This window comes from Pipra filicauda, unplaced genomic scaffold (genome assembly GCF_003945595.2).
Source record: "Pipra filicauda isolate LSUMZ 115617 unplaced genomic scaffold, ASM394559v2 scaffold34_size3990699_pilon, whole genome shotgun sequence".
NCBI classification, from domain to species: Eukaryota; Metazoa; Chordata; class Aves; order Passeriformes; family Pipridae; genus Pipra; species Pipra filicauda.
The window spans coordinates 3,921,460-3,942,726 of record NW_024104476.1 but is presented as its reverse complement, the minus strand read 5'-3'; the positions used below and the strand labels follow the sequence as shown (position 1 = coordinate 3,942,726).

General features: G+C 39.2%; 1 protein-coding gene across 1 annotated transcript in view; it reads right to left on the bottom strand.

The window, feature by feature from the left end:
* Positions 1–16,129: 16,129 nt before the first annotated feature.
* ARSB (arylsulfatase B) overlaps positions 16,130–21,267 on the bottom strand; it is a 77,751-nt gene continuing 72,613 nt past the window's right edge. The window contains exons 8-9 of the transcript XR_005564699.1: positions 19,038–19,245; positions 16,130–18,307 (exon numbers count right to left, since the gene is read on the bottom strand). The gene's annotated coding sequence lies outside the window, so the exon portion shown is untranslated. The remainder of the gene's footprint in view (positions 18,308–19,037; positions 19,246–21,267) is intronic.

The following is a 21,267-nucleotide window of genomic DNA, read 5'->3' as shown; positions in this document are numbered from 1 at the left end:
CTGGTGCACAAAACCCAGCACCTGTGAGGTGAGAAACAGGAGGCTATGGCAGTTAATAAAACGCAGTGTGAGAAGAAAATCAGCTACTTGCTGTGTGCAAGACAGATGTAGGATGAGCAGTTGTGATGCTAAATTGCAACAGGAAAGGTGTGAATTGGATAATACGAAAAGAAAACTTCCCCATAGCATGATGATGTAAGGGAGACCATTGAGTTCCTTAGAACAAGTCACAGATGACAGATATGGATGATCCTAACCTGACATAGAAGAAGGGACTAGATGACTGCATAAGGTCTCTTCAATCCTATTTTTTATGATCTTTTGGGGACCTAAGGCGAATCGCTTCTTTTCACCGATTTAACAACAACAAAATAAAAGTGGGGGGTTAAAGGGAAGTACAGGGTTGCCTTGAAAAAAATTAGGCTGCTCAGACAAACTTTGCATTTAGATCCTTCCCCTGCCCAACTCCAAGAAGCCTGTGGAAAGAATGGGAGACCAGCAGTCAAGAGCTGGAGACATTGTGCTGAAAATGTGGACTTCTATTCTCTGATCTTGCCCGGACATTCTTTAAATCTGGCTTGGAAGCACAGGCATACTATGCAGAGTACAGTGCACATGTACATGTGAGACACTCCCAATGCACTCTTACAGCAACAGATCGTTTACCTACTGTGCAATGCACACCGTGTGCAACAGAAAATTGAGGTAAACTCTGCTGATATGTGCTGGTCAAGCACCAATAAATCAGAGTATTTCTAAGGCTCTGTTTTAGATTGGACTTTCACTCTTTCACGTTAACATGTACCATTCCTGCATTAACCAAGCTCAAGAAAGGCTGGATATTTCTGTACTCCAAATCTGGCCACGATAAAAGGCAAGCTCTAATTCAAGCTGTCAGGGCTGTCATGGAATGCAGTCTGGGTCACTTAGATGTAAAGATTGGTTGAAGGTAATTACACTGATTTTATGCAGTCATGATCATGACTAATGATTGAATAAACATGTATACGCAACACAAACCTCATGCACATTTCTGCAAAGTGGATACCTCTGCTAAATTATCTACCATCTCAGCAGAGCAATCAGCTGGGCAGTCTGTGGAATATCTTGCATGCCAGCTGTCATGTACTATGTCTATTAGTAGCTTAAAGAAAACCTAAACCAGAGAAAAATGAGATCTTTGTTAACTCCTCAAAGGTAAACCACATGAGAGCAACACTAGCCTGAGAAAAAATCAGTGCAGAGAGAGAGAAGAGACATAAGAATGCATGAAACTTTTATTATTATGCCCAATTTGACCCACCACTTAATGTTGAACTTACAAGTTAAAACAATTTTCTAAAAGCACGGAAGCAATACCACAAATATGACTGAACATAAAATGTTATTATTCCCAACATGTAAAATAAAAGAACATATTACCATATTTAGACTAGAATTTACACTTTAAATTTTCTTGTAAACTTTAAATTGCTTGGACTTGCCTGTGCAAAATGACATTCAGTGTTTATCAGGTGTCTGTTCCAAAATCAAGTTACAATTGCTAAAATTATCACGATGACCAGGTACACTTACCGCCTTATTTTGTGAAATAAGCATTTTAGAAAGCTGTGAGAACTAGAGGATTTGTATGAGATACCCTCCAATACTTATATTTCAAGCACAATTCAATAGGTATTATTCATCAGTACTAAACAGTTGTGCAGAAAGATGCTAACATTCCTTACACACAAAGAACTCTCTTGAGAAATTCTCTACAGATCTTGCTTTAGTGTCATGACTGTCGCTTACTCACTCCCACCTCAGTGAGATGGGCAAGAGAATCAGAAGAGTAAAAGAGAGAGAACTCATGGGTTGATACACAGACACTTTAGCAGGTAAAGCAAAAGCCACTCACGCAAGTAAAGCAAAACAAGGGCATTCCATTCACTGCTTTCCATGGGCAGGCCAGAGTTCATCCACTTCCAGGAAAGCAGGGCTCCATCACAGGTAATTGTGACTTGGGAAGACAAATGCCATCATTGCAATCATTCCCTCTCCTTCTTATTCTTCCCCCAGCTTTACATGCTGAGCACATTGCCATATGGTATGGAATATCCCTGTGGTCAGCTAGGGTCAGCTGTCCCAGCTATGTTCCCTCCCAGTTTTTTGTGCACCCCCAGTCTACTTGCTTGCAGAGCTTGAGAAGCTGAAAAGTCCTTGACTTGGTGTAAGTATTGCCTAGCAACAACTAAAACATCAGTGCATTATCAACATTAGTCTCATACTAAACCCAAAACAGAGCACTACACCAGCTACCAGGAAGGAAATTAACCCAGCTGAAAGCAGAACATCAGTAAACTTCTAATATATGACAAACTGTACTCTTATCTGCAGCACCTTCTCTTTTACAGGTACATTAACTGCAGGAACAGTAACTATATTTACAGCACTCTTTATACATGACTTATTAAAGATTTCAGAAAAAAACACCACCCCTATGTATGAATGAAAGTATTTTCAGTACAGCCTTCCCTCCTCAAAATTACTATTTGCACAGGATGTATCTAAGCAATATGCACTAATACTGCTAAGAAAAAAAACAAGAGTACCTAACCATTAAAATAAGGTTTCTCTCAAATGTGTTTGCCAAAATGTAAAACTGGCGCACTATCACCACCACGCACTTTAGTGATGAGGTCAGGTTTTGACAAATGAAAGTTCAACGAAAAGGCTGAAAAACCTGTTTACAATGATCCCAGACACAAGCCTTGCAAGCTGCAATTCACTGACCTATGTAAACTGATTTGGCTTTCAGATAATCTCCCAGTGAATACTATTGCAAAATCTATAAACACAGATGGCACCAACTGGCACTCTTTTTGCAATCTCAGCAGAAGATCAAATAGATACAGATACTGAATTTATCCTCCCACTTCACAGGTGATTCTTTCCAACCAGGTTTAAGGGATTATGCTTGGAAGCTGAACCAAAAAAGTTCTGCAGCAGCTACCCAAAGCCTCGGCCACCCTGAGAAGACACACTTCTCAAAAAAAGCTGATTTAAGAACTATACGGCTTTTAATAAAGCTTTTTAATAAAGTTCAGATCAGGCTATAATTGCTACAATTATCATGTTGACCATTTGTATTAGCAAGAAATTTACAAGATTTTTTTCCTAAAGCAGCATTACAGAAAAACCTACTTGGGATCAAAAAGAATTCTGCAAAATGAAAGGCCAACAACCTACAGTCCAACTTTAGTGAAAGAATCAATCATAATATTAAAGGCTATTATATAATTTTACCTACAAAATTTACTGTTAATCATCTGGAATAGAATGACAGCACTAATACCTATTGGTGAACTGTCAGAAATTATGTGTGAAAGAAGGTGTACAACACATGCAGTGTCAAGTGTCAGCAAACATGAAGATCAATTAGTGAACTCTAAAGCTAATTCTGTGCATGTGTGTAAATTCAAATCCAAGACACTTTCACCAGTAAGATGTTAGAATGTAGAACACATGAATCTAACACTACCTTCATAATCTTCAAGATAATGAGACAGCATTAATACAAAGAATTTTGAAATAGAACACTGACACCAATGACAAGGCAGGCTGTACAGCTGCTTCAGTAACGTTGCTTCATTAATCGTTTCTGAGCACCAGAAGCTGTTAAAGGTGAAAATGAAAATATTTGAAAATCAGCTTAAAGTAAGTCTTTTTTGTGTGTCTGGGTTCATTTATTGTAGTACTCTCACTTGCTGCAACACAAAATGACACTTTCTCCAAGACATTTTTTCCTCTTTTCATTATATTTCATTCTCATGGTTTGTCATTTAGTTGTCATGTTTTCACCATGGGCCTCAGAGAAACCCTCAAAGAAAACCCCAACCAACAACATCTAAAGCAATATACGTAAGAAATGTTTTAAGAAACAAATTGCTGCAGCATTCTCTTCATGCAGCAACATCTTATATATTCTGGATTCTCCTTTGAAGAGCCACATCTAACTTTACTATGCAGCTCCAAGCTGAAAAAGACAGTATTATTATAAAAATCAAAAGACAAGGAAGACTGGAGAAATTAGTATTTAGCAACAGACCATGATTTTTATTTTTTTTTTTTAATTACATACAGTGAATCAGAAACTGTATCCTATTGATTGTGTGAACAGCACAATGGTCTCTATCTTCTGCTGTGATTTATTTATGCTCAGTCATGGGAAATATAACTGCCCAACTGCTACATGTATGGCCATAGTTCAGAATTTCATATATATTCCCGATCCACTCACACAAATTGGGTACATTTGCAGTCATCTGCTTGCCATTGCAGCAAATTTATAATTCAATTACTCTTTTATTGTGGGCTTTGTTTTCTTTTGAATTACGTTCCACAAAAATACCTTTTAAGAAAATACTTCTAGGAAAATTGATTATTCTCTGATTAACTGATGTTGAAATACTTACCTGTGACTTCCTAAAGTCTAAACATAAAGAGAAACAAAGGTAATTAAAAAAGAAATTAAGTTCACAAATTGGCATTATTTTTCAAAATGCATCAACTACTTTCAGCGGTATAACATGAAAATATCACTTTACTTAAAAGACTGTTTAAAAGTAAAATAATAGAACTTGTTTAGACAGCTTTCAGAGTATCTGACCAGACCTTCCCAGCAATTTCAAAAGACAAATCTATTTTTTTCATCTGGGCTTTATGGATGCTCTACATTCAGCTTAATTCCAGTTCATCTGTATGTAGGACAATGATTTTGGAAAAATACATCCTGTTAGTTCCACATTTCCAGGGCAGATCTCCACAACCCAGGAGAAATATGTCAATTTTCTGAAAGCTGAAAACCGGAAGGAATAATCTAAGCAAAAGTCTTTAGCGTTATTTTAACAGACTTGTTAACTACAATCACATCAGCAATCAAAAAAGGACTCTGAGAGCCAGGATCACCTTCCAGCCGCTAGCCAGCTCTACACTTGTTGCCAAATGAGTTAAAAATGCTGACATCCCAAATGATTTATCCCTAGGCAGAAAGCAAAGAAATGGAAACTATTGTGGGGGAAGGGAGGCACAGAAAACACAGAGGAAAGCAGCAAATAGGAAGACACAGAAAGCCCTTGTTCCAGGGGAAGGAAGGAATGGGGACATAAAAGGGCTTCTCTCATTGCCACCAGCAGTTCAGAAGTTGATCATTGCTTTTCTCCCCACAGGCTGGATGGTGCAGAGTCACCCACAAGATGAGCTGTGTGTGCTTGTGCCTGTGCACGAACACGTGTGGGTAGGAAGCAAGGACAGTGAGGGACAGTGGAGCAGCACTTCACCCTCCCACTTCAAGCTTCACCAGGGGCTAGTCCTACGTGAAAAGACTCTTTCCTTTTGCTCTTGTAACAAGTTGATTTTAAGACACTGAGGGTGAAATTCCTAGAAATTGTTTTTTGCCTGCAGAGCATAACCAGAAATCTCTCATCAGATAGGAGCTGCCATCCTGTGTTCAACAGGTCCCCTTGTCACAACCACCTCTTCTCTTTTACTAGGGAGCCCTCCAACAAGTACTAACAAAGTAGAAGCTTCTGGAAATACAAACTTTGATCAATAATAATTCTGTTCTTCACAACACTCAGGAAAATAATGAATCCTCCTTTTCATGTAATTATTATTTAAACAGCAATGTCTACACGGTATGCAAAATAAAACACTAGGTTTCTTGTCTGGTACCAACTACACAGTCACCTGCAGCTCAACCAGCTCCTGCTGATGCAATAACATGTAGCACTTAGTATGTCACTGTCCTACTGTATTACAAAACACCACAAGCAATTTTCACTGCTATAAGACAGAACATGAAAAAAGATCATTGCAACCATGGACTTCCTTTCAGTCTGCGCCAGAAGTACTCCTGATCCAAACTTACCAGCCCAGCACAATCCAGAGTGACTTAGATGATGTGGAGGAATATGCTTTGACTAAAGAGATAACAAAAATACTATAATATTCTTATACCAAAATGCTGCTGCATCCACTCCCAGTGATTTATATTTGTAAAAGCAAATGACACACTATTGCTACTTGCCTGACATGTGGGTACATCATCATGCACGCATCTCCCAGAATGCTTAATAAAGCAGATGCTTAACTAACAAAAAGATAAAGTGGGTAATTTCCTACATACTGATTAGAACTACTCTATGACCCACACAAAGAAATCCTGTGAAGAAAGCAGTGATGTGATTAAAACTGGAGTGGCTGCAACTATCATATTCAGTGAAATAATCAAGGAATGGTCCCATGAAACTGTGTCTGAGATAAAACCCTCTCATTAACTGCCCTAATAGTCTGTCTACATCCTGCATCTAACAATGCATGAACACGGAGAAAATACTCCAGAAGGTGCCTTAGATTAATTTGGATTATATTTCTGCAGTGTGATTCACTCAGAAAAATAAAACTGAACATTTATTTCAGTGTCCATGGCACTTCCTAATTAGCCACTCCTTGTGCACAGCATAAATTTAGGCCTCTATGAGTTACAGCACTGAGGTTTCTATGACCAAAGCAAACCCATGAATACAAGAGGGCTCCTTGCAGGTGTGAGCTTGCACAGCCAGAACCCACTGCAGGACTGTGACCAAACAGACATCTTCATTACGGTATTTGTAATGGTGCCGAGGAATGTTTCCCTAAGAAAGCCAAACCTTGTAATTAACATACATAATATTTCCTTCTGGATGAGATCAGCTAGAGCACTGTAATTGTTATCAGTTATTCTTATTAACACATCTCTGATTAGGATGCGCACACTCGCAGTGTCTCGTTTGCTTACTTCTGGCTTGGTGTAAACTTATTACCATGGTGCAACCCAGCTGCTCTGCCACCAGGTACTGGTAGCACGTGCACTTGTCTGGACACAGCACTGCCAGCTCTGCTATTTTACTTGATGTTGCTCCAACGCACCCACAACTTCTGAATTATGGGATCCAACCTCAGCAGTGAGTTCCTTTGAAGTGACGCCTAAACTGCCAATAAATTTGCACTGGTAACCTGTGCCACCCACTTCTTGCCCTTCCCTGAAGGGCCATAAGAAACAAAGTACCCTCGCAGACACACACATCCCTCCCTCAAAAAGTGGGCCCAGAAAGGCGAGGAGAAGGAAGAACACGTCGGAGGTGCGAAGGCGCCAAGGTGATCTTTGAACACTCGCTCCCCACGGCAGCCCGCGGAGAGACGAGCAGCCCCCGCCCGTGCCGCCCGGAAGAGGCTGCAGGTGTGCCGGCCGGGGGCAGGGCGGCTCCCGCTCGCCGCGCTCCCCGTCCCGCACGAACCCGGTGGGGGCGCCCCCGCCGTCCCGCGGTTCCCGCGCCCCCCGTCCCGTCCCCGCCCCCCTCCTGACGGCGCAGGGGGAGCGCAGCCGCCCCGCGGCCGTGTGCGCGGAGCACGGCCACGGCCACGCCGACCGCCGCCCGCTGCCCGGCGGGGACAGGCGCGTCCCGCCGGGTCGGCTGCTCGGCGGCACCGCCGCGCCGTAGGGAGGGAGCGGGGGAAGGAAGGGGGCAGCCCGGCGGCTCCGGGCGCCTCGCCGGGTCGCGCCCCGTGTCCCCGCCGCGCTCCCCGCGGGGAAGGCGCCCGGGTGCCCTCCCGCCCGCCGCTGACCCGGCAGACGCCGGGCGGCTCTCGCCGGCGCCACAACCCCGTCTCTGCCACCCCCTCCGCGCCGTACCCGTCCCGCCGCTGCTGCTCCCCGGCCCGTCCTGCGGCTGCAGCCCCGGCCCGGGGGGAGCGGCAGCCCAGCCGCCGCTCGGGCAATGAATGGAAGTACACCCAGTGGTCCCCGTCCTCCCTCCCTCCCTCCCTCCCGACCCCGCACAACTTCGGCGGGGCCGCCGCCTTACCTCTGCCGGGCAGAGGCGGCTCCTCCGCGCTGGGGCTCTGTTGTCGTCGCCGCCGCCGCCGGCCCCCGCCCCGCCGGGCTCGCCCTTTTCGGCTCCCGCCGTGACCATGCACCGAGAGAGGAGGACTTGGATCCCGCTGAGCGCCGACCCGGCCGCCCTCAGCCGGAGGGAGGGAGGGAGCCGCAGCGAGGGGCGGGGAGGGACGGGACGCGGCCGCCCTGCCCTGCCCAGGACCGGCCCCCTCGCACTGACGTCCCCCGCTCTCACACCGCCGGCCGCGGCGAAGCGCCCGCACCAGGGCCGGGCGGGAGGCGAGCGAAGGGAGGGAGGCACCGCGTCTACGGGCGGCCTGGTGTGCCCCGGTCAGCGTCACAGCTGCGGGGACAGGCTCTGGGAACAGCAGGAATAACCTCTGCCCTGCCATCCTGGCGTTTGAATAACCAAGGCTTCTCGTTTTACCCGACGCAGCCGGCCGAGAACGGGCGCTGGGCTGCGCGACTGGCGGTGTCAGACCCGGTACTGTCCACTGCACTGCGCATCACAGTCAGTCTGCTCCACTGGACCTAGCCATGGTGGATGCACTGAATAGAAAGCAAGAATGGTAAACACCAACTTGCCCTGTCTCCAAACGTTCCTCTTAGTCTAGACCTTGCAATTTACATTGTAAGAAAATGTCTAAAAAATTGCCGGCGATAGTTTTCTTTTCAAACCTTTTCCCCTCAGAATAAATAACTTCCCACCAGTCTCCCTTTCAAATCACAGTTAACACTCTTCCAGTTTCAAAGCAGCACTCAGATGACCTAGGCTTTTCCAGGACTTTGTAATTTTACAGATATCTTGAGATGTCCAGTGCTAAGCACATATGTATCTACAGACAGTGACGCTCATTTAAAGCATCTGCAGAGAAAATTAAGGTTTAGGCTTGGATATGTCTCTATGCCTCTGCTATCCCCTGCTGTTGAACCCCTGTGCAATATGCTGATCGTTGCAAGTGGATGACAGGTGTCTAACTTCATACAGCTCATCTCAGTGTCAGCTTCATTTGATAGATTGGAATTGGCTGTTGTAATAGATAAAACCAGCTGCTAAGTGAGTCAATAAAATAAATCACTGGGTCTCAAGAGACATAAATGAAGTACTACACCAGTGCAAAACTTAATTTGCTGCAGCTAAAGCTGTTCTCCTCCTGTGAAAAAGTAAGGAGTTCTCTTTTCACAGCTATCAGAATGATATCTTTCACAAACACTGCTTTTACTTGAAGCTATGGCTTTGGTCTGAATTACCTTTTCACTGTGATGACACAGAGGGATCAGTACAGGCTGGTCCTGCTAACTGCTGGGACTCCAAAGTCTTCAACTGTGCAAAAGCATATTCCATCTGATTGGACCCAGCTGGGGGATCTGTGCTTTTTTTTTTGGAGCCCACTGCTCAGAAAACCAAAAGTCAGTTAATGTTTTCCCAAGTACACAGGTTGAGGAATTCAAAAGAAGCATAAAACCCCAAGAATTATGTTCCCGTGGCAGAAACATTAAAAACATACACAGCTATTTACTCTTACTGAGAAGAGAGTGTATGCTTTCATGTCTGATTATTGTCCAAACTTGTATCCTTATGTTACTTTTCCTCTTTCTGGACAAGTCATCAAATGAAACATTCTTAAAAAAAGTTTTATTAGACATACTTTTGTTTGTTCCCTTTAAAGATCTGAAAATTCATTTTCTACAAAATGAAGGTGTCTTTGTATAGCTGAGCTCTCTCTGATCTCTGAGAGCAGCTGAGTAGGAGACAATAGGTCTGTCCAAAAATAAACACCTCTTAAAGAATATTTTAACCCAAGAGATTTCACACAAATAGTGATGTGACAACATTATTCAATAACACAAAACTAATATAACAGTCATATTAGTTTTCAAAAAGTTATGGGCCTTCTGCATTCCAGTTTTGGAGTGACTTTGAGCTAGTACCCATAATAATGGATCTGCTACTTTTGGATCAGTGCTTTCTGAAACGGATAAATGCTCCATCTGTTAGAACCATGATAGTCCATCAATAACGTGAAACCAAAAAGTATAAAATCTGCATTGCAAATATGGATGTAGCAAATATCAGTTTTCTCACTGGTCATCTATTAATTTTTAAAATGATAAGTGAAATGCTAATTGATTCAACAAAGCTTACCCAGAACGAAAGGAAATAATTATTAAATCATCTCTACTATCTTCATTTATGAAGACTGCTTTTAAACCTAGACACTCGTGTGTCCAAATCACATATAAGTCACACAGCAATTAAGATATTGGATAAAGAATCATGTTGTGATGGTTGCTGCAGTACTGGAGCTAATTGCAGCAGTAACTTCTTCTTCCTCCTACATTAACTGTTTAAAAATTGTTTGCTATTTAAAAATACACAGTAGGAACAATTACACAGTGCTGCTATCAGTTAGTGGTAATGTGCAGGTTTAGCCATTGGATAGAGTAATTACTAATGGAAATGATAACACCTGATAATAAGCAAATGATAACCCACAGAACAGTCTGACCCCATTGGATGCTGTCTGGTCCTCAGCACGTATTGTTACAGATACTTTTTACCATACTACCCTAGATGCAGAAACTTGTGTGGCAAGCTCAGTGCATCAGGTTGTGGAGCTGAATGAGTCTGCGGCTTAGAAAAACAGCCGTAAGCAAGCTGTTTTTTCCTACCTTCAGTAGGAGGCAGGAAGCAGAACTCTGAAATCCCCTGATTCAGCCCTGCAGGCCAAGGATTGGGACCCAGACAGATCTAAGCATAGCATATAATTTTCTTAATTTGAACTTCTTATTTATTTGGAATTGGTGTGAGGAACTTGGTATTTCCTTCTACCGAAGCAGTAAGGTTCTAATGCTAACTAATTACTATATTGGCTTTGATGTGCAGTTTTAAACATTTTTATTTTGCTTATCTGAAGCCCAACTGCACAAACAAATAACTCATCACCAGAACTTAGCACATATGCATTATCCAAACAGGAAATAGAGATGTCAAACAAGCATATTTTGGATTAAGTAATATATGAGATGGAAAAGATGATACAATGTTTTTTCCTCTTGCTCATAGATCTTCCCAAGTATTAACTTCATAGGCATTCATCTGTTTAGACAGTTTTCCTCCCTAAATATTGGTTTACTTGTAACCCTAGAAAGTACTACCTGACCTCATTTTGATTGATCGATTTAAATTCTCCATGGACCGTTAGAATGAAGGATTATTTTTCCCCTGAAATTTCCTGAAGTTCACCTGAACAAATACAGCCTTGGATGTGGCCCAGAAAACATTCTCTGAAGGTTGTAAGAATAGAATAGACAGGGCAGACAAAACAGGACAGCAGACAGTACAACCAAAGAGACTATGAGATCCAAATAACTAGCAAATAACACATAGGTTGGAAAGAACAGACACTATTTGGCTCAAAATAAAGTTCTCACTTAGTCTGTGAATAGTCACTGGAAACTATTAAAAATATTGGAGAAGATACAAAAATGTCTTTATGGTACTTACAAAAAGCTAAAATTGAACTCAGGGAATATCATGTATACATACTACAATTAGAACAGACTAAACAGCAAATCAATCTCAACTTTTTAAGCTTCAGATATATTCATGTTAGATTTGTTCCCTCATGATATTTACTTTCCTGTTTCTTTCTGTTCTTATTTTTTTAAAGTTGTTGCTGTTCCAAAATCTTTTCATTGTAGAAGAATGGAATAAATCTCAATATCCTATTGAAATTAATTGTCTGACTATAGAAACACACAGGGAAGAATTTTTTTGGAGTAAAATAATGTTTAAAAAATGATACACTTGGAACTTGTCCCAAGAACTCCAATGAAAATGGAAAAAGAGGAGTTAAAGAGACAGAAGATGGTGGGAAATATATAAAAGGGAGGACTCAGCTCTGGAAGAGTCAGAGGGAATTGAGTGAGGACATAGGTGTTATTTTATTGTGGGATTTTTTGTTCTTCTACCCCAAATAAAAGTAAGATGTAAAACATCAGCTGAAATAAATCTCCAAGAAAATGTGTCTATCTCAAGTAATGCTTGTTTTTGTTTGCAGCTTCAGAAATCTCAGTTCTTGTAAGCACTTAGTTATGACATTTAATTTTTCAGTAGTTCATTTCTCTGGTGTAAACAAGTACATAGTGTTACAGAAAACAATCTGATCCTTCTACTGTTTAGCCAGTGACAGTAAGGACAAAAAAAAAAGACATTTGAAGAATGGGGAAACCCATCTATTCATAATTGACACTTCAGAAGCAAATGAGAAATGAGAAGAGGCTGTGGTTAAGCTGAAAAGGTCATTCAAAATTAGCACCTTATGCTGTAGATGATAAAAAAATGGTGCAAGAGCATCTTGAGTGGATAGTAGCAGTACTATACTGTATGGATAGATTTCGGGAAAAAAAAGAATTTCAGAGTTCAGACCTAAAATAAAGCTTATGTGAGAGTTTTAGCCATGGATAAACAGCAAAATTACTGTCTCAACCTTGTTATATACAGAATCAATGCACAGTATCTACACTATCTGCATGTGATGACCGAGGGAGAGATCAGTGCTGAGTAGCAGAAAGCATGGAGATGTTTCTCTCTGCCTAGAGTAAGGAAATGGGAAGAAGGTTTGGAAGGAAAGACTGGGATCTGTCTTATACCATACTGAATTTGAATTGATGGCTTAATTCCAATAAATGCAGAGAGATATCTTGATATTTTTCATCTCTACAGGAGAAGGAAGTCTAGAGTGACTCAGGAAAATTAGTTTAATAACCTGCAGATTATTCTGATACTAAGAATAAGTGAAGGGGACAAAGGACAGAGCTGCTTAAGTTTCCATGGGAAAGCGATGAAGAAAACACTCTTAGAGACCTACAGACCAATGCAAGGCAGCATCATGAATTCATCAAAATAAAAACAAATTGAAAAAATAAGGTCAGTTAAAACAGTATCTAAGAGTCGAAGACTTTTAAAAAGAACGCAACATGAGAAGAGACAAAGGCCTTTGGTGGGTGTCAAGAGACATCTGTTGACCCTGGTTGAGTATTCTGAGGTCTCAGATTCCAGCTCTGAATCAAGCTTGGTGTTTTGCAGACACTAATTGTTAAACTAATTTGGGACTCCGCCAGCATGGTACAACAGAGGAATCCACCACTGTATTTTAAGAAAGCTGTAACTGAATGCAGACTCAGGCTCACTGAAGTGATCCAGATTTATCACTGTGTCTAATCTGTATTTTTCAATCACATATTATTGTAAGTATTACAAAAAAAAGCTGTCTAGCCAAATAAATGTTGCCTGACACAACAGCAGTAGCAGCTGTTTTACCTCCTTTCCCATAATATGGGGCTCTAGGACAGGGAATATTTTAAAGTGCACTTTGAGGCAGTAATTAATGGGAATTTAAATTAACAGTATCCTTTCTACTGAACAAATCAAGACATCCATTAGGTATAAATAATTAAAGAGGCTAGGTTTTAAATATGATATTCGTCTATTGAAATTCCCACATTAATAATCAGCTATGTGAATCTGTTTATCTTCTAATGTCTTAAAATCTTGCTTCAGGTCCTAAGGAGTGCTAAGAGAAAACATATACAATCAAGACTGAGCAAGCAGGCTACTATGCATATAATATTTGAAATTATCAACTCATACATTGAGTTGAAAAAAGCAACTCAGATACCTTCTTCAACTACTAGCTTATTTATTGCAAATGAGGCATTTTCTAGGACTTTTTACAGAATATCTTACAGCTCTATTGCCTGTGTTATAAATTATAAAAGGAAATAGCCTAGTGCTATTTCTAGGAATTATATATATCTCAAAATTATTTAATATGTTTCTTTCATTGCTAACATCACTAGAGATAGGAAAATCTCAAAGACTGTAACACTGCCAAGTTTTTCAATGCAATTTAAAACTTGAAGAAATTGCTTAAGAATTGGAAAGATTCACCCAAACTATCCAAAGAAATTCAGTGAAAAAGTCTTCTTACTCCATATTCCCAGTTCTAGAACAACTGCTTGAAACATTTTTCAAAATTAAAATGGGCATCCCAATGAGCAATCCTGCCTAGGCATTAATTCAGCCATAATTACACTAAAGTTTCCATAAGCACCATGTGGCATGTCAGTGAGAACCAGACTAGCACAAATCAGAGCAGTTACAGACATCAACTACTCCTGCTGGCACTTTGTGCTGGTTTTGAGCTAATTTCCACACATTCCCCACACTCAAGGACAGGAAGTAGATTCCTAGCATATCTGGATGCTCAGGATTGTGCACACCAACCATGGCATTGCCAGGATGGAAAAGAAGGAACACACAATGATGCATACTGGGTTTTGGGGGAACCCCCTTTGCTTTGTTTTGTTTTTTGTTGGATTCCCCTTTGCTTTGTTTGTCATGTAGACTATCCCATTTCCACACCTTACACTCTAATAAAAATGTTCTTACAGAAGATATAATTATGCTTTCCAGCGCAGAAGTCTGAATTAGTAGTCTATCCTCATCTTTACTTGTCAGCAACCTGTAAAACAGTACTTTAGGGTGCTTTTGAAATCCTTTCCCTGTCTTGTCTCACGTGGCTCTACTTTCATTGTTTTCCTTTCCTGCTCTTATCACAAATGTACTGAAACTCTTCCTACTTCTGAATATGGATAATATGAAATTATCAAATCCATCTTCAAAATGAAATTACCTAATAGGCCCAATCTATCAGCTTTCTATTTCCAGACTGTGTAAAAGAAGGATGGAATTCTCATTTACACGTATATGGTTAGCCATATTGTCTTGAATCACACTTTCAACCTTGATCCTTGTTTCTCTCTCAGAAGCATTTAGTTTTTGTTTTGAGGATTATTGATTATAAAGCCAAACTGGAGAGCATGCAGTCGAGCACTTTTGCCAACACTATACATCTTGGTTAATCCAGAACTCTGAAAATAAATTAAAGGCAGAAACAAAATACAGAAGGATTTGTTCTGTGTTTAAATTTGAGCTTCCTGAAAAGTAACTCTTTTCCCATCTGCTTGCATCTTGCCACAAACTACTCCAATACACTCAAGATTAAAAAAAAACCCTAACCTTTGGAGGACGTTTTGTAAAACAACATCTTTATTAAGAGAATGTATTTAATTTTTCCAGAAGGCAGTTAGCATATCAATTAGTAATTAGCCCATATAAAAAAAAAAACAAAACCAAAACCACAAAACAAAACCAGCTTGAGACAGTTTTAGCTGTAGAATACAGCAACACCCATCAAATGTGAATTTAAAATTATAACATTACAGGTCAGACATACTCTTTCTCAAAAAAGCCTGCAACAGCATTAACACATCCTGTGGGGCTACATCATGTTCATGGTTATGGCCTCACAAGAGCACTAATCTGACATGTGTCAGATTAAAAAGATTCAGATGTCCTAAGCAGCCCGGGGGCATACAACTGCATTTCTCTTCCAAAGAACAAAAGATATGCACAGTACATACTGACATTAATTTGGGGACAATCTTTTAATGTGGAGGATCACATACAGCGTCTATATGACTTGGGGAAACCTGGATATTGCTAAAAGAGAAGATTTGTAAATTGTGAAAATGTTTTTAAGATTGAAGAGTGTATTTTTTGATACAACCTGCACACTGACACTAGGAGGCATTTTTCTGTCAATCACTAACACAAGTACACACTATCAGTTACAATACAGCAAGTTCCTTGTAACCAGGCAAACTACAGAGTATTATAAAGTTAACTTCCAGGACATGGCCACGTGTTCTGAATTTAAAAAGAAAAATTAATGTAAGAAGTACTAAGAGCTTTAACCATGATACTTTAAAAACTCCAGCACTTTTGAAATGAGATTTCGATGTTCATTGCAGCATACAATACTGAACTTAAGTCAGCCTAAACATTAGATGCTTTCAAGGAACATATGCTGAACAAACTGTGAAGACCGAGCAACTATTGGTTTAAAACTAGCAAACAGACTTGCTAATTTTACCCTATTTAGAAGAAAACATATAACCTCAGAACTTGTTCAGAGAGCTCGAAAAAGAGTCTACTAAAAACCCCCAAATTTGTGTCAGCACACTTACAATTGTTTCAGTACCCGAAGCTTTTAATGACAAAGTATTAAATTATTTTTTGGATAATAATGTAAAACCAAACTAATGCAATAAACCCTTTTTCTTACATAACACACTGAAGTGTCTTCAGAAAGAGCATAGTGCTGCATGAAGCTTCTTTGAAAATATTGTGCCTTTTCATTAAAAAATGGCATTTCTGTAAAGTAATACTCTAACTTTGTATTTCCACTTAATAATAGCTTGTATGTATCACTAAGCCACAAAACGTTCATTGAGTGTTTTGGTTTTAAATTCCATGTAATTGAGCTTACTAGATTTTAGCAATAATGAGTTGTGTTGACCAGAAAGCTGCCTAAAACAAACTTCAGAAATAAATCTGATGACTGAGAAAACCTTGCTGAAGGAGCCTGTAATTAGTATTTATGGTATTTTCCTATAGGGAACATTGTCTTTCTTCAATTATTCAGTGGAACCCGAACTGAACCTGAATTGAACCATATCAATTGTTTGATATGGCATTTCTGTATCAATTGCAAAAGAATGTGAAAATCAGCCTCAATATAAATAGATGAGACCTAAAGAGGAGCTATTGCTGGTCTACAGGTTGAGGATTCTGGACTACAGGCTGCTAAAATTCTTTAGGGATCTAGCCCTATGCTAAAATACATATTTTTCACTACCCTTTGCTTTCCTTTCAACTAATGACTGGCATTTTTGTAACACTTCCTTTCACCTTATTGCTTATTTACCCTTTAGGTGCGTATCTGTGTATGTTAGTGTGAGAGATTTGGTGGGATCTTGAACTCAGGATTATACCTGCTGCATTATCAAACTCAGAATTCGAATCCCTTAATATAGGTTGATGGCACTCACGGAAAATGATAATTTTTTTCACAGCCCTTAAAGTTATTTACCCTGTAAGTACTCCAGCACCATCTTGCTACAAGGTATGTAAATTTCTCTTCTATGCCATGGGTTTGTATTTGTGTATACTCAGTGATAGCCCTGTCTTCTGATGAGTCAATTGCCTTGTCTCTGTGAAATAATCAAATAATCTTACTCCCTCTTACAAGCTTGTTTGACTGCAGCATAAAACTTGTTCCCACAGTATCTATCCTTGTTAAAGACAGATGTCTTGGATCACACACTCAGAAGTGCAACAACAGCTTTTTATTTCTCAAAGATTCTCTCACGTGCTAAGTTATGCCTAATCTTTAACTATGTTGTAAACAGGAACCTTTAAATTGCATTTTTATGATTTTCATCTCCAAAAGAATTAAATTAGCTTCTTAAGATGTGATGAATGATCTCCATTAAAACAAAAATGCAAATGATTAGCTGAAATTAATATTAATTAAACACTACAGTGATTTCCCAGCAATTCATGCATTCCTTATTCTATTTCCTTATATCTAACAGATATGATGGAATCAAAATAATAGCTTGTAAACAAACTATTGGCATTTAGCTGCAGATGTACTGATATTGCAAGGACACTGCAATCATGAGAATAATAAGGAAAAAAGAAATAAGAAATGAGAATTAAAATACCACAACTGATTAAAAGTGAACATTGTTAATAACGATAATTATAGGGCTACTAAAGGTAAGAGGAAAGAGAAAGGAAGCAACTAATTACAGAGAAAAAGAAGGCATATATTGATGAAGAATATGTTGCATAGTCATTAGTGCATGCTTTTCCTGCAGTACCAAAACATCCATAAAGAGTGAAAAAAGGAAATTCCAACTTCCAAAACCAGAATAATAAAAATTGCAATTTCAACATATAAGATCTTACTCAGCTCTTACCTACACCTTCGAGCTTGGCATCATAGCCAAATTCAATAATTATACAGTACATCAGCAGTAATTCACAAAATAATACTTTAGTGGCCACCACACAGTAATAAACGTGATTAACTATCCCACAGAAACCTTTAAAGGATGAGGTTTTGCTAGGTGAGTCAGTTTTAACAAAATGACCAATTTCAGCTTAAGAGTTTTTTCCTAGATATTTCTTATTTGGTAGTCAAGGGAAGGTTATATGAGAAAGTGGTAGGTACATTTCAAAAGTCATTGTAAGCACAAGTCCTATTCTCACATCAAAATTAATTCACTTGATGATCTTTCCTGCAAGTCAGACTTGGATACAAATTACTGAGACAGCACTTGGAGAAAATCTTAAAGAAGAAAATTTTAACTATAATTTAGCCCTCTTTGCTCCAATGGAGTGATGCATCATGTTTTGTCTGGGAATTCACAGTATGTTCCGGATGCAGTTAGTACAAATAGTCATTCCGAGTGCTGTGGGAATAAAGGAGAGGTGCAAGATGATTATGAAATGGCTCCATCAAGCAGTTTCTGACCAATAGCTAGACAGTTAAAATTAGAACTGAAATCACAGTTAACATAAGAATATACATTCTGGCTTTGGAATAGCCAAAGAAGAAAACCAGCCTTGCATGGCAAAGTGCACATTTCCCAATGATATAACAGCAGTAAAATTAATAAAAACCTAAACTAAGGGTACATCAGGAGCTTTTATGTATGTCCTCTACTTCTTGTGTGTATGCCAATCTTCTGGATTCACGTTTTTGGAACAGTCACCATTTCTAACAAGTTAAGATTCCTGTGGTTTTGACTATCTGATTTCAATCAAAACATCTGACTCAGAGCCAAATCATGGTCTTTCTGAAACTGTAGGCCAAGTGGACTTCAGGAAGCCCAGACAGAGCATATGCAGTAAAACAAATAAAAAGTGTAGTTTTATCTCCTATCTTTCACCTTAATTAAATTATTATAATGGCCCTGAAGCTCCATTAGTGCTATTCGAATCAGAGTAAATTAATCACTCCCTCTTAAAAAACCAAAATCAACAACTAAATAGCAATCCATATTCTTTTCTTCACAGTTTGGTCATAAAAAATAAAATCCAGTAAATAAATATTTTTCAAGTCATGGCTCTATTAGATAATTTGAATGATGGATTTTTCTCATGTAAATACAAAGAAAGAAGATCAGTGGAGTAACTCACAAGAATAAAAATCAAGTTTTTTCCCCTAATCTTAGGGGAAATGGATGGTCTGTGCCAGTATTTGAACAAGTGATAGTCATGGCTTGAGGCAGAAATCCAAAAATTGAATAAATATGATGAGGTTACACACTTAGGCAGGTAGTGAATCATCTGAGTCATCCTTTGCCCCAGAGATCAGTTTTCAATGGAATTACTCTGCACTTAGGACCTGTTAAAGAAAAACAAATATATTAAAGTGTTTAGCTAAAGTAACTTCTAAATAAGCAAATAAATAAATCAGTCTTACTTGTACAGTAAGTGGATCTACATTCAGCATCTTTTCATGGTTTTATTTTCCTCATAATATTCAAACTAATAAAAATGAAAGATATATTTTTTACCCCATTAGTACACCATTAAAATTCAGTTTCACTGATTATAATTCATGATGGTAGTAATTTTATTTTACCTATGTAATTAGGATTTCCTGTTGGTTTTTTCCTTTCAGTTTTTCTGATTACAGTCTTTCTTTGTTTAAATACAGCAGGCATTTATGTCTCTAATGTCTGCCATAACAGCACCAAAAAAACCCTTACCAGAGACAGTGAAGAATGCACAAATGAGTGACCCTTAGACTTGCAGGTCAGTAGAGAAAGTTGATATAATTCACCCTCAACAACAGCACATTCCGTTAACTCAGCTGAAGTTGCTAATATCATCACATTTACAATAGAGATACATTTATGGCTGGAAGATTCCCACAGGCCTGCCAGATTCCTCAAGGGGATTAGCACTTGTCTGATTGCAGTACACAACAAAGACATTGTTAAAATATCTGTGCATCAATCAAGAGGAGACTTTGAAGTTTAAAAAAATAAAACAACAGTGCAGGAAAAAGGAGCAACTACAACAGTTAGGTGCAGTTACGTTCATCAGGTTTTGTTAAATGACACATGCTCTGATGAGAGTTTTATTCTTAATTTCTCATTAACAGATTTAGAAATAACCTTTTTTTAAGAAAATCATTAATATCAATAGTTATTTGAAAGTATTTCAGCTTTCTGTGATCTCTTCCCACAAAGAAGAAGATAGCAAAATAGAAAAGAACATTAATCACCATTAACATGAGTCTCAGACTTTTAATTAACATAGAGCCTGAGACTGCACTTCCTGAATGGTGTTTCCAGTGTTCCTTCCTCCCAGCAGCTAATTTCAGACGGTGGTGCAGAAAGTCTGAGGTGTTGGACCTATAAAGAACAGGGTGTAGTAATTGCCAATGCCTTCTCTCTGCTTTGTAGGCAATGCATAAACTTCAGATGTATAAAATTTGCTGATAAGAGTGACAATTAACAATATCCACATCATTTCCTATTAGAATAAAGTCATTGTGCTGAAATTTACTGCTGCAACCTTACAGTAAACATATAGAAATGTACAGGCTTTTATTTTTCTGATTTACAATAATAGTTTCTGTCACTGTTTGGATATGGATCCAAGCTAAATGTCATACACCAGAGGTGTCAACTCAAGGTGTAGAATATACCAAAACCGCACTATGATTTCCCCAAGAAATTTGCACTAGCTGCAGGAGTGGACTTCTCAGAACTTCTTATGCAAGTCCAGTAAATATCACAGTTTTAAGAAATGTTCCAAAAATACATCTCTCCAAAAGCCTCTCTAACAGACAAGTTGTAGAAGTACTAAGGAAGGTCAGTATACACAGATAAAGTGCAGCACATATATTGAAAGCACAGAGAAAAGCAGAGATTTCCTTACTGTTCTCCTTACTACATTTGTCCCTGCTACAAACAAGCCTTACAGAAGTTTATACAGTTCTGAGTTTGCAGCTTGTATCATGCTTGCAAATAATCTGATTTTTTTTTTTCAAATAGCACTGAGATCTTCCAATGAAGTCAGAGGGCATGCTGACATCAGCGTGAACTTGAACAAATCCTAAATGAGAACAAGGAGCCAAATCAACTGGAAACTTTCTTAGTACACAGTCCACAGACTTTGCAATAACTATTGTAAAAAAACATATTCATGACAGAAAGATGATTTAACAGAAACAATAGGAGCAAGTAAAACTGTATGGCAAGATGCTTGCTTTATCACGTATGTTACAGCCATGTTCTACAACAGATGCAGCCACAGTCATCGGATAAGCAGGCTTATGTGCTGTTAGAACAGAACAGACACACTGTGCTTACAGAAAAATTGTCTTTTTTAAAATTGTATAGCTGCCCATAAC